Raw genomic sequence first — 11,134 nt, 5'->3', positions numbered from 1 at the left:
AAAAATTATTACCTATATGTAGGATCCTCTAAAATATAGAAAAACACATTGAAAAAATAATATAATGCAAAATAAGCGTGAGAAAAAAAAAAGAAATTTTTTAGAAAAGTTGCTGATGCTGGGATTCGAACCTGCGAACCCCTCGCCACAGACGTCAGTTACTAGTCCGGTGTCTTGACCACCATACCACTCAAATACGAAAAACCCGCCACAATTTCGCTTCAAAAGTCCTCTCATGGTCAGTTATGCAATAGATCTTTGAGTGCCCCCTGCACCCCCTAATTCACCTATAAAAATTTAATCCAGCCATTATGTTTGGACCATAGACACCTACTTAGGGTCCGAGTTTGAAAATTATAACTTAATATTAAAGGGAGTTAGACGGCGTCGAAATTCGAACTCTAACCCGCCATTTTATTTTATTTTTTATTTTCTTATTATTATTCCATTATGCGTTCTTTAACAAAGACAGATGCACTATTCCACTCATAGAAAACCTTAAACATGATAAACTGTCGAATATATTGTAAAAATAATTTAAAACAGTGGAAATAAACCAATTTTCCTGGATTTTTTCAGTTTTTCCCCATTATTCGCTATTTTCGCAAATTAAGAAAACTTATTTCCTATATGTAGGATCCTCTGAAATATAGAAAAACACATTGAAAATATAATATAATGCAAAATAAGCGGAAGAGAAAAAAAAAGAATTTTTTTAGAAAAGTAGCTGAGGCTGGGATTCGAACCTGCGAACCCCTCGCCACAGACGTCAGTTACTTGTCCGGTGTCTTGACCACCATAACACTCAAATACGAAAGGCCAGCCACAATTTCGCTTCAAAAGTCCTCTCATGGTCAGTTATGCAATAGAACTTTGAGTGCCCCCCTGCACCCCCTAATTCACCTATAAAAATTTAATCCTGAAATTATGTTTGAACAATAGACACCTACTTAGGGTCCGAGTTTGAAAATTATAACTTAATATTAAAGGGAGTTAGACGGCTTTAAAATAGAACCCCAACAAGCCATTTTATTATTTTTTATTTTTTTATTATTATTCCTTTATGCGTTAGTTAACAAAGAAAGATGCACTATTCTACTCATAGAAAACCTTACACATGATAAACTGTCGAATATATTGTAAAAATAATTTAAAACAGTGGAAATAAACCAATTTTCCTGGATTTTTTCAGTTTTTCCCCATTATTCGCTATTTTAGCAAATTACGAAAAATTATTTCCTATATGTAGGATCCTCTAAAATATAGAAAAACACATTGAAAAAATAATATAAAGCAAAATAAGCGGAAGAAGAAAAAAATTTTTTAGAAAAGTTGCTGAGGCTGGGATTCGAACCTGCGAACCCCTCGCCACAGACGTCAGTTACTTGTCCGGTGTCTTGACCACCATAACACTCAAATACGAAAAGCCCGCCACAATTTCGCTTCAAAAGTCCTCTCATGGTCAGTTATGCAATAGATCTTTGAGTGCCCCCCTGCACCCCCTAATTCACCTGTAAAAATTTAATCCAGCCATTATGTTTGGACCATAGACACCTACTTAGGGTCCGAGTTTGAAAATTATAACTTAATATTAAAGGGAGTTAGACGGCGTCGAAAATCGAACCCCAACCCGCCATTTTATTTATTTTTTATTTTTTTATTATTATTCCTTTATGCGTTCTTTAACAAAGAAAGATGCACTATTCTACTCAAAGAAAGCCTTCCACATGATAAACTGTCGAATATATTGTAAAAATAATTTAAAACAGTGGAAATAAACCAATTTTCCTGGATTTTTCCAGTTTTTCCCCATTATTCGCTATTTTCCCAAATTAAGAAAAATTATTTCCTATATGTAGGATCCTCTAAAATATAGAAAAACACATTGAAAAAATAATATAAAGCAAAATAAGCGGAAGAAAAAAAAAAGAAATTTTTTAGAAAAGTTGATGAGGCTGGGATTTGAACACGCGAACCCCTCTCCACAGAGGTCAGTTACTAGTCCGGTATCTTGACCACCATTCCACTCAAATACGAAAAGCCCGCCACAATGTTCTCAAAACAAATCATACCTATGTGGGTACTGATCCAAGAGTTTCCTTGTCTTCTGTATAGTACATTATAATATAATATCAAGTCGAGTTTGGAAATTATAGTTTAATATTTAGGGGAGATAGGAGTCCTACTCCCCTATTTTAACTAAATTCCTACAAATGAAACTTTTTGTCTAACTTTTATTAGTAACATTTTAAATTATGATTATAAAGTTTTACCAAGATAACAAAAATTTGGTTTTTTATTTCAAGCACAAAAAAAAAAATTTTTTTTTGCACCATTAAATGTATGTTAAATTTTAACGTTTCAAAAGGTATTTATTATTCAATAAAAATCCAATTTATTTTAAATTGTATGCGTATGTTTATTATAATATTAAATATTAAAATATCTTTTGGTATAAGAGTTATAATCAATTTCATGGGAAAAAATACAGCTTTTTGAATTGCGAAACATGCTTAAAAATCAAATAATTAGGATTACATGTAAAGAGAAGGGTAATAACAGAAAATTAAAAAAATAGCAGTGCTCTTTCCATTTTAAGGTAAGAAGTAGCTGATTAAGTAAGCAAAATTAAAGTTTCTAATAATATGTACACTTTGGCTACGAATAATTGAATCAAAGAATTGATGTAAACAACTTTATTTGTAAGTATCAAAAAAGGAAAGAAAAAAAATCTATATTTTTATACATTAAATAGTTACTACTGTAACTGTCGATACAATTTCTTACAGTTCAACTCGAATGTATTATATTATTAAAAAAAAATTTGCACCTGCATATTAGAAAAAAGATATATATTTTTTCAAATCTGTGTTATTTAAATAATTTTTTTTTTTTTTTAATTAATAACATGATTTAAACATAAGCGACAGAAAGATTGCTAAAATTCAGACAATTTAACAGGCATGAAAAAATTTATTATTTATTACATTAAAGGTTTAAAAAATTATGCTTAATTATGTTATTACACTTGACATCTTCGCGGAGCAAGCGTGAGGTCGTAACGATAGGAGCAGTTTTTCTGCTGATTCTGTCTCGAGAAGCTAGTCTAAATACTGCTTTCTATGTGACTAAAGCCATAAAAAAAAAACTTCGTCGTAGTTTAAAAAAAGAAATTAAATGATTGAATGCAATAATGTAAAATTAGCTTTTCGTAGACAAGTATTTGTTTACTCCCATTTCTGCCTTTCTTGAAATTGTTACTAAGCACTCTTTTCCATGTTTTCATCTAACTCTCTGTAAAATTTGAATTTCAAAAAACTGAAATAGCCTTTGCAGACAAGTAAGCTACAAGCTTAAAAAAATTCTTCCACGCAAGTGTAATAAACAAAAGGGCACGTTCCAAAATTCACACCGGTTACTCTGGTTTGCCTAAATAAAACATACTTCAGCTCAATATTTGTAAAAAAAAAATTAAATTTAAATTGATTTGGAATTTTTGCGATTGTAGTTAACCTGTATCTATAGGTATATTATATTTTTATTTTACTATGCATGTTTGGTAAAGCAGAGTTGTGCCAAAGAATAAAAAAGAGCAGGGTACTCCCTTGCAGAAGAGAGAACATACTACCGTTAAAGTTTATCAAAATGTACTATATTATATATTAACTAATTTTGATCCTCAATATTTTAATTACCCTCATATTATTGTATGAGTATATTTCCTAAAGTAATTTTCACTCATTATTAAAATAACAGAAAAATTTGAAGCTTTTGAAAAGGCAAGCTAAATCACAATCGCTATGTAAGTTTTCTTAAAAGAAAGTGAATTAAAATTAAAAAAAGATAAATTGATAAACAATTTGATGGTGCACATTGATTTGCTTTTACCTATAAACTTTTTATTTTAACTTGAAAAAAATTTTTTTGTTGAATAACGAAGAAAAATGTTTATAATTTCATGTTTATGCAACAAAAAAAAAAAGTTGATGAAATTCAATAGTTTTGTGGAATTGTGAATTTAAAATATGGTTCCTCTTGTTACCTAAAAAAGACATGAGGTATTTGAATTAATGATTATATTATCTAAATTATTTAATTAAATCTTCTTCTTTAAATAATTTCAAGAAAAGGATATTAGATTAAGAAACAAAAGCCATTAAGAGTAATTTAAAATAATTTTAAATACAATCTCATTATTCAAAAAGTGTCGAGATATGGGCGATAAACGTAAGGTAAAGTAAAATTAACATTGAAAGCTCCCAATCTTCCACAACTCTATTGGTCTCCCCGTCTAACTATTGAGGCCATGTTCCTAGAGTGAGGCTCTCCCGCATTTTGAGATTCTAAGTAGGTAACATATTGTTAGTCAGATGTAGTACATTTTTATGTCTGATTTTGTGTGTTAAATAATCCCCAGCACCTAGTACTTAACATATTTCGTGTCCCCCCTTTAAACTCATAAGATTGAGTTTTATTGCTTGAAGGAATTATCGCTAAGTAAAATATAATTTATGGTGTATTATGTTTGTACTTACCAAATTTTAATAAGTTCATGCTTTTAAATCTGTTATTAGCATGCAGTATTTCTCTAAAATTATAATCTGCAACAAGCATGTGTCGTTCTGATCTATAATTTTTGTTAACTTGGTGAAAATCAGATATGTTGAATTTTAGTTTATTTTCTATTTTATTAAAACTTTAATCCTCTTGTAGCTATTGCAGTTAGTTAAAATAGCAAAAATTATTCAGAAAACAAAAAAGTTTGTTTACTCTTACAAAATTACATGTAGAATTACTTCAAATAAATTTTATAGATTGATTTTAAAACATTGGCCATTGTATAAATGCAAGTAGTAAGCAATACATCTGCATGAATATTTTTGAGTTTGGTAATTTATTTTCTATTTTTGGGATAAACTTTTATAATGTATTGGTTACTCAATACTTTTTTAAAATTCAGTTAATTTGACCCTTTTTATTGTAAAAGTGCATATTTTTTATTATTAAGAAATTTATTTAAATATATTAGAAAAAGTATTTTAACATAGCAACCAAAGTTACTATAGGAATTGGCATTGAAATTCATAAATTTTTGGTATGGTTGAAGTACTTATTTTTTTTTTTTTTTTTTTTTTTTTTTTTTTTGTTAAACCATTTACCAAAAGAAATTTTAGAGAAATATGAAAAATTCTTTCAGTTAAAATTTCATTCTCTAAAAAAGTTATTTGATCTAAAAAAAAAATATGTAAAATACATGAATTTAATTCAAAGAGAAAATTAACTATGTTTTATTATTCATGGAATTACACAATTAGTAATCGATATTATTTAATATAGGTAATATTTCTGTAACAAAGAAAAGTTCAGTTTAAATAACTTCTTTTCTGCAAGAAATCTTATTAGCAATTCTAATTATTCTACTTTTTATGGAAAGTTAATAATTTATAATAGTAATTTCACTTTGCGCAACACACAAATATTGTGATAATAAAGGTTTTTTAGTGATTAATTTTTTTCAATATTTAAAATATTATTTAGACAGTAATTTTTTCTTTTATTTAATATTAAGTTTTAATTTGTATGTATCTTTATTTGTACATTGTTTAAAGGATATTTTAATAAATTTATTATTTCTGTTTGTTATTTGTAAAATAGTTTTCTTACTTGATATTTTTATGCAAAATCAAGCTAGAAATAAGTTATTATTTTTGCTTTTATAGGAATTTTATATTAAGATAATCTTCTGCAAGAGATTCTAAATAGAAATGAACTACCATATGCATATTCTAGGGAAATTTTCCAATAATTGTTTAAACTAGTTGAAATTCTATCTCTATTTAGGGTTTGAAGTTCATGTCCTTTCAGAAAAAATCTATTACAGTGAAGGACTTCAGGAGTGACCATTCTCTGTTCCACAGTAAAATGGTCCCTGTGGCAGAACTTTTTTAAGCTATTTGCAACAAAACTCTCAAGCACTAATATCTTTTTGCAAGATACTTTTAATAATAACAAACATTTTAAATTAGTAAAATATGTGTTTGTAATTATTAAAAGTATCTTGCAAAGAGATATTAGTATATAACACAGTGCTTTTGTTATTTCAAATTAGTAACATATGTAACAAAAGCGCTGTGTTTACAAAGAAAGAAAAAATATATACATAATTTTTTTTTATTGAACATGTAATAATTTTTATTCTAATATTATGGGTCATACTCTCGCATTTTGTTGGATGCACTAATTAAAGTAATAATCAAAATAAAAAATATAATTAAAAAAATCTGTAGCAGTAATCGCCAAAATAAAAATCGACAACAAAATCACACGCATAGGCTTCCTGAAAAAGGGGTTACTCAAATCCGTGTTTTGTTTCAAGATTAGGTTGTTGTAAATAATAACGTTAAAAAAATATCGGATTTAAAAACTATAGAAAAATCAATAGCAATAACTGCCAACAAATCAATAGAATCATTACCTAAAAAGTAAATATGCAAAGGCATGATTCGATTTGTTTGAAATCTAGGCGAAGAACAAAAGTTCAGTGCCTGCCGTTAAAAAAAAATTGTTTGAAATATATCAGGATATTTAAAACCATGTGAAAATCAATATCAATAACTGCCCAATCAACACATTACATAGATTTACGTTACAATTGGCATAAATTGATTACTTAAATTGATTTGAAATGATTATCTAAATGCATGATTCAAAATTTTAAGTATACATTTTTGTAGAAAATAAAACTTTTTATTTTTCAGAAGAAAAATCTTTCTGCAAGAATTCTGTAATGTTCTGCAACAAGATCGACATGTCTCTGCAATTCTGCCACTGGGAAATTGGTCGTTGTTAGAGGTTACCTCCATTGACTTCAAAATGTTAAAATATTCATGATTTTCCGCCAGCGTTTTTAATTTTAGCCATTTTCATTTTCTTGGTGCGGAAATGCCACTGGTGTTGGCTTCATGAAATCAGAACCGATGAATAAAATTTAGTGTTTATAAAAATAAACCCTACTGATATAAATTGGGAGTAAAAACAAATTTACCAATTATGAATGATAGAACTATTTGAATAAAAGAGCAGTTATGTTTTTTATTTAAGTTTGCCATTAATTTTATCAGATACAAATTAGTTAACCTTAAGATAGGAAGAGGTTTGTTTGTTTGTTTGTTTCATCATTTGCTATGAAATTATTTTATGTGTCAAGCATTACCTTACTGGAAGTTTGAGTAATATTTGACACTTTTAGTCAATAAATACTAATACAATTATTTCACTTTACTATCATAGTTAATTTTAACAGTCGCAAATATAAAGTGTAGAACCTATGCCATTATCTTCAATAAGTTGAAAAAGGTTTTTATTATGTTCTTCAGAAAATCAGTGATGTTACTTTTCTAGTTATAACTTTTATGTTCATTTTAAGTATAATTTCAATATGATCACAGAGAAATACAAAATAATCTCAGTTGCAAATTAATTTCCTTTTTTAGATAAGCTTTTTTGCATTGTGGGTTTAATGATTTCTTTTGACACTTTTCTATGGTATTTGTATGATAACAATAAATATTTTTATTTGATACTGTAAATATATGTATAAATATAATTTATTTGATACTATAAATATACTAAAAATTTGTATGATACTATAAATATTTAAAATAAAGTTATTTAAATATAGTTTATGAATGCAATACAAAGAAGAAAGTTTACCAAATTTCGTTGTATGTTTTTTTTTTTTATGTTTGTCATAAATATTTTAGTAACAATGAATTATCTTAATTGAAAAGTATATTATTTCTTAACTATTCACATCATTTATTACAAAGAGTAATATCTTCATAATGATAAAATTTTTGTCTCCTGGTTTTACATTTTTGAGATTAACTGAGAAGAAATAAATTACTATTTATACTTTTACTGTTCATTGGTTTTATCCCCTTTGTAGCTTGGTGAAATTTTTTTGTTTCAAGGCCATCACCAAGGATCTTTTCTAGTAAATGCTCCTCTGACTCTCAAGTTTTTACATATATTAGTGCCAGAAAAAGAAAGCAGTTATAAGTGCAAATTAATCTTCTTTAAAAAATATACTTTTTCTCTAGTAAATGAACTCAGTTCTTGACAACTTTTTCTTTGTACATTGCATGATTTCGCTTCTAAAATTCTTCCTCAATACCATAATTTGTTTCTTTTTATTTTTATTGTCATTTATGCTTTTTCTTGTTTCATTATTTTGCGTTGTTTCTCTTAAGTTTTCATCATTCACATGTTGTTATCTTGATGAAGAGGGTCTAATTTTAGGTATTCAAAACATGAACCTATCTACCAATCTTTCTATATAGCAAAAAGAAGTTTTTTATTTTCTAATACCAAACAATTATTGATTTTTCTCTTCATAACCTAGTTTTATCGTTTTCATAGTAAGATAAATTATTATTTTAATTTACTGTTTTGGGTAAGAACAAAAATTCCTTTGAAATTTTGAAAATTAATTTTAAAAGATACATTTTTTGTGTTAATAAGATGAATATTCATACTAAATAGTTTAATGTATATTGTCACACGATAAATTTTTCTGCCATGTATAAAAAATTATGAATTTTAACTGTTATGTAATTTTAAGCAACTCTATCTTTAATTTAAGATTAAAATATCTTTCATTTAACAAATTCCTTAGTTATTCGATATGTGTAAAAGTTGTGTACAAATTAAATTGATGCAGATGGTAGTGAATTAAAACAAACAAGATTCTTAAAATTTGTTACTCTCAACTCTGTTAAATAGTCCTCTGATTTTTTAGTGATGGAAAATTTTCTTAATCTTTTTTTTTCCCTTGAAAATATTAATTGCTTTTCCACTGGAACAAACTTTTGCAAAAATATATTTCAATTTCTTATAGATTTTGCTTACAATATGACAAATTAATAATCTATCAGTATAGTTTAAATTTTAGCAAACATTTCTTTAGATATATTTATTATTTTTTTTAAACTTTTTTCTATATTTAAGAAATTAACAAACTATCTTTTAGGAAAAAAAAATAGTTTAGTTTATGATTGTATTAAATATTTTTAAGATTTGATTTTTTATAAATATTGATGTATTTATTCAAAAAATGCAGTCTTTTATAGTTTGACTTTTTTTTAAAAATATTTCCCGTTTTTTCATATGTAGGTACCACCATAGTTCTTCTGTACCTGCTTTTAGGTAAACTTGTTTACCTTCACTAGCTGCTGCTCCTGTTTCAAATCCAAGCCTGTTGAGTGGAATGTTGCAAATTTCTGATTTATCACAATCATTTGTTATCAGAGTATTCCCCCCGAACTCCGTGTGTGTTAGGTGCACTATCAATGAAGAGACAATGATCTATTTAAATCAAGGTTCATTTTATATGAGATATTCATTTTCACTTATATTTTATTTCATTACAGCTATAACATTTTTGAAATTTTTTGTACCATATATTCATTATTTTTTTAACTTTGCTTCTTTCAAAGTTTAATTTTTTTTTAAAACTGACCAAAGGAATAAATTGCAATATGTTTCAACTAGCTTAGCATTTTTATTTATAAAAAAAAAAAACTTGAAGTTAATTCTACTGTTCAAATTTTTTCCCCTCTAAATTATAAATGCATACCTGCCAACATTAGAGAAATAAAATTACGAAGATTTTACTAGCAACATTTCTTAGACTACTGTAAAGTTTGATACATTATGCATTATCACTTAAGTCAAAAAAAGAAATTCAAAATTGGAAATAATCTAAGCACTTACATCTATCAAAGTAAAAAATATGTATATAAATCTTAACCTAAAGATTTTTTTAAACCATCATTTATATTTACTTAAAACTATTAACACTCAACAAGCTGCAGTATTGGCAATAGATTAGATTGATCTGTTGAGGAATAAGAGAAGTATTTTCTCCATCAACAGATATTTCATCATAACTTTTTTTTTTTTTTAAGTTTCTTCAGCAAATACTGAGAAATTTGAGAATATACAGGTAAACAGGAGGGAGTTGTAAAATATAGGAGACTAAATTTTACAACTCCCTCCTTCATTAAAAAATAGGAGACTTGGCAAGCATGTAAATGTTTAATAGGGATGTAACCTTTAAGATATTATGAGTTGCTGTATTCTTGTTTGTTATAGAAAATATATGTCTATTGATTTAATTTTAGTTTTCAGGAATTTTTCTAATGTGTGTAAATATTTTGAAATTCAGATTACAAATTTTGATGTGCAAGAAAATATGTTTTCTTCTCTAATGGTGACCCAAATTTTTTATTCTTTTTTTTTTTTGTTAAATTGTGTTTTGTGCAAAATAAGATAAAATTTTTGATAAAGTTTATTTTTAAAATTTAATCATTATCCTGACTGTTCAGAGGGGGGGGATTCAGTTGTTGAGAGCGGAGGTTTAAGAATATTGAGTGTTAAATACAAAGTTTAAACAAGTTTTGTCTATAATCTGACTTTAATTTAAATTTGAAAAAAAGTCAACAGAAAACTAAAGGACAAAAAAAATTCAAATACTTTTGAATCCGCATGATGGACTTTTTAGTACCGAAAACTGTTTTTTTTAACCAAACAATGAGTAATAAAAGGTTAACTTTGTATCACATATCTATACATATGTTCTATATATACTTTTTATTGTTTTTTCTAAACTTTATTATATTCTATATAGCAAGAAACAAATGTTTTTAAAATTATAAATTGCATTTCCTGAAATATACTAATTGCTATCTAATGATGTTTAAAATTACACAACCATGTTACCCAATTATTGCAAGCAATCTAAGGAATTGCACAGAAGGAATTATATATTTTATTAATCATAATATAATTTATAAAGTGCTACACTAATTTACTCTGCTAATAATAATAGTATGCTCTAAAAATGAGAAATCTGTAAAAAGCAAAAATTTATCTGTTTAAGTGGGACAAATAAATTAAGGTTTTACATCAATTGATTATAATTTGAATAGCACTGGAAAACAATTGTTTTGTTTTGCTTTCCAATGAATAAGATTTTTTAACAAAATTTTTACTACGCTGATTTAAATTCTGCAATTAATTTCTAACTCGAAGCTACGGTTTTTTCAAATAATATTTTTAAGTGTATTTTTTG

The 11,134-nt window shown here is 26.6% G+C and overlaps 1 long non-coding RNA gene across 9 annotated transcripts in view; it reads left to right on the top strand.

Moving 5' to 3' along the window:
• Positions 1 to 3,361: 3,361 nt before the first annotated feature.
• Positions 3,362 to 11,134, top strand: part of LOC107453831 (uncharacterized) — a 37,856-nt gene continuing 30,083 nt past the window's right edge. For 7 of the 9 annotated variants that reach the window (XR_015435976.1, XR_011636308.2, XR_015435978.1 and 4 more), the window contains exons 1-3: positions 3,363 to 3,525; positions 6,759 to 6,852; positions 9,175 to 9,380. This is a non-coding gene — a long non-coding RNA (uncharacterized LOC107453831). Of the gene's footprint in view, positions 3,526 to 6,758; positions 6,853 to 9,174; positions 9,381 to 11,134 lie in introns of all 9 variants that reach the window. The other 2 variants (XR_011636306.2, XR_015435975.1) reach the window with 2 other exon arrangements.

Source organism: Parasteatoda tepidariorum, chromosome 8, assembly GCF_982258835.1.
Source record: "Parasteatoda tepidariorum strain Cologne lab strain chromosome 8, Ptep-v5.0, whole genome shotgun sequence".
NCBI lineage: Eukaryota > Metazoa > Arthropoda > Arachnida > Araneae > Theridiidae > Parasteatoda > Parasteatoda tepidariorum.
The sequence above is the reverse complement of the archived record's forward strand: the minus strand, read 5'-3'. Positions and strand labels throughout refer to the sequence as shown.